The 3,710-nt window shown below is 43.1% G+C and overlaps 1 pseudogene; it reads left to right on the top strand.

Moving 5' to 3' along the window:
• The first annotated feature begins 389 nt into the window (after positions 1-389).
• On the top strand, positions 390-508 carry LOC111730948 (annotated as a pseudogene).
• The last annotated feature ends 3,202 nt before the right edge of the window (positions 509-3,710 follow it).

The following is a 3,710-nucleotide window of genomic DNA, read 5'->3' on the forward strand; positions in this document are numbered from 1 at the left end:
AATAACATGTTAAAGCAGAAACTAAATATAAGGCATATAGGTATTTAAGCTAAAATTATTTATTTTGCCATACAATTGACATTGTTCATAATAAAACTGTGAAAAAGAACCAGTACGAAGGGAAGAATGTTATAACGAAAAGTGCATCTTTAAGAAGTTAATTTTGAAAAATGCCTTTATGACACAAAGGGAAAGAATTATAAACTAATGGATACATAAAATCAACTTCATTAAATTCAACAACTTTTTTAAATCAAATGAGCCAAAAAAAAAAAAAAAAAACGAACACTTGAGCGCGAGGTATTTGCAACACATATAATTGATCAAGAACTGGTTTCCAAACCATACAAAAAACTCTTATTAATCAATTTTTTAAAAAAGATCAGACGCTCTACTGCCATGTCACCCTGAACAAGCCCGATCCCGACTGATCTTGGAAGCTAAGCAGGGTCAGGCGTGGTTAGTACTTGGATGGGAGACCACCTAGGAAGACCAGGTGCTGTAGGCATAAAAAATAAAAAATAAAGGATTGTAAGCTGACAAGGTCCTTATAATCTGTTAGGTCAACCAAGGGTTGCCTCGCCTAAAAAAAAAAAAAAAAAAGAATGCATCATAATATTCCTAATACAATACCATTATCTGATATGTAACTCTGAACAAATATCATTTAAATTATTAAATTTAAAAAAAAAGAAAAAGAATCAGACAACACAACACAAAAATTGAGCAAAACAATTGAATAAGCATTTCACTGAAAGGCAATCAAAATAGTTGTCAACTTATGACTAATAAATATAAATTAAAATTACAAGATATCATAAATATCTCACCCTGTCATGTAAAATTACAAGGTCTAAAGCACACTATGCTGTCAAAGACGTGGCCCAACGAAACTATCCAGCATTGTTGGTAGCACCTGTCACTTGGGAGAATATTTGGCATTACCTGAAAAGTCAACTGCAGGCACCTCCCACGCATAATCCCCACCCCTACTCGTATACCCTACAGAAAATCCCAAATACAGGCAATCAGCTACATATGTAATAAATTTCCTATCAGCCTTGTACACTATAGCCCTTTCTCTAAAAACTCCACCAACCAAACAACCAACCAACCTGGACACAAAAATGGTACTTTTCTTGAATTAAAGTTTACCCTCTGACTTCCTGTAATCTCTCTAGTGACTTTTAGAACGACTCCCCCGCCCCGACCTTACTGCATTGGGTGCTGGGTACTGAGAAGCAGAAGATGGTAACACAGGAAGGGCGCCCCAAGGGCAAGCGCGCTGCCCTTTCAGTTGATGATTTGCCTCAAAGACAAAATTTGGCTCTAAGCCCCGATGAGTCCCTCCTTGTAGCATAAGCCAATGAGTCCGTTTCACACGCGTTTCTGTGTGAGCCGCTGAATCAGCCTCTTCCCACCAGAAGATTCTCTGCCACATTCAATTCATAGTCATTAAACATATGAGGATGTGGTAGATACTGGGGGTACAGAATCAAATAGAAATAATCAAATAACAATAATCATTATTTAAAAAACCCAGCTAATTCTTACTAAGTACTTACTAGAAGTGAGAGTATTTTAAATGCTTTATGAGTATGACTTTTTTTGATCCTAGTGATTCTATAAAGTAAGGTTCATTATTTTTCTTATTTTACAGTTTAGAAAACTGAATCACAGACAAGTCAAGTCACTTGTTTGAAGTCACAGAACATGTAAGTATCAGAGCTGGATTTCAAATTCGGATGTTTGCCTCCACACTTCCCCTCCAATCGGCCATGCTATTAGGTAAGAAATGAGTTCTTAAGTTTCTGTCTACTTTTTCTGTCTGCATTAGTGTTGTTTTCAATATAACCTAGGGCATTAACAGACAGTCACTCCAAGTCTTCATCGACGCTGCACATAAAGTGTATCTTTAAAATCAGTAGTTACCAGAGTGATCTGATAGTGCGTGTGGCAGAATTAATAATGAGGAGGAGTTTTGAATGGAGGTGACTAAAACCAAATCCTAGATGACTTTACTGCCAAATGATAGATGGCTCCATAATCCTACAGATACTTAAAAAATTAACCTTCAATTATATGAAGAGGATTTAAGTGTCAGGTTGAATAATTCAGCTCCCGCCACTCCAAAGAGCAACTGAGGTCACGGGAAGGTTTTGTTCTTTCGCTTTTAGTCATCTCTTTTATTTTTCACCAGCAAAAACGAATTTTCTTTCCCCAGCATCATGTTGAGAGTAGCCTAAGTGTTAATGAACGGTTTGTTTTTTCGGTTACCGTTTTTGTAACAGACTTGGCTCCTGGCGCTGTGCTCCCTGGTACCCGCGGAGACGGTGCTGCTTCCACACTCACGCGTGAGCACACGCCTGTGCACACTCCTCCAGGAGGGGGCGCTGAGGAGACGGCGAGGTGGAGGGCCGAGCTCTGCGTGCCGGAGGCCTTCGTGCGTGGTGTCTCCACGAAGTGCTGGAAGCGCGTGAACTTCCATTAAAACTAAAGTCAGCCCCCCACAGAGGTCCAAAGTGAGATCCCTCCCCAGCTTCGTGGTTCCAGGTCCACTGGGGCCTGAAAAGGAATTTGCCGTGGAACGCAGAGGAGGGGAAAAAAGCTCTCACTCACCTACTAATGTAAAAGTCAGGAGAACTAAGTGCCTCTCCTGAAATATACGCCTCACAAAAGAAGCCTCGTTGGCTTGTCGTCAATAAACAGACACGAGACATAATCGGCGAGGGCGAGATGACCCAGAATGAAGAGACAGACAAAAACGCTAACAATGAAACAGCGAGAAAGAGCTCATTCACTGAGCACCTGCTCGGCTGATGTGTGCGACTTGTAATCCTTATCTGCGTTTTTACAAATAAAGACACTGGAATTAAGCTTAATGCCCAGGATGCAACACTGCCCAGTGCTCGGTCCACGATTGAACTCAGGTTTCTCTATGTCCCAGTGAATTACACCCACTTTTTAGTGATGTGATCCTTGACCTCACAGAGGCCTTCAGGGACCCCTGCGATCTGCTGTGCTTTTCTCATGCGCCCTCCTCCCTCTTCCCTGGTTGGCTGTCCCTGACTAGCTATGTGACTTCAGGCCAGTCACTTAACCTACTCTTCTAGAAACTGATAATAGTAACTCTCACCCTCAAGAGTGTTAAGAGAGCATTAAATTATCCAAATACGGCCCTCTGAGTAGTGCCTGAGGCGGAGCCAGAGCTACGGGCGTTGGTGAGCGGGATTTTATTTCACCAAGAAAAGAGTCAAAGATCACTTCCTAGGCCCCGCCATCCGACCACATCGTGTCTTCTGCAAGTCCTCCTGTCACTGCGGCCAAGGCCTTTGCTGCTGTCCAGGGCCGGTCTGGGCGCTTTTCGGCCGCCACGCGCCCCTGCTCGGGGTCCCCGCTTTCGCTCTCGGGGTCCCCACTTCCGCTCCCCGGCTCCCCTTTCTGCAACCATCACGCACTTTCCCTGCCGGATCCCCGCTATGAACACGAAAACGCAGTGCGATACCTTCTAACAAAGGAACAAAGTGCCACAGTCCCTCGGCCTCTGTCCCCTTCATGTGCCCGCATCCCTAAAACAAAATTCATGAAACGGTTATAGGGTAATGGTGTTTATTTCCTCAACTCTTCTCCTTTCTTGACAGCACTCCAGTTGATTGTCCTCATCTCTCTCTCTGCCAACCTGGCCTTTTCACGGTCACCACAGCGCCCAC

This window comes from Pteropus vampyrus, unplaced genomic scaffold (assembly GCF_000151845.1).
Source record: "Pteropus vampyrus isolate Shadow unplaced genomic scaffold, Pvam_2.0 Scaffold342, whole genome shotgun sequence".
Classification (NCBI taxonomy): Eukaryota; Metazoa; Chordata; class Mammalia; order Chiroptera; family Pteropodidae; genus Pteropus; species Pteropus vampyrus.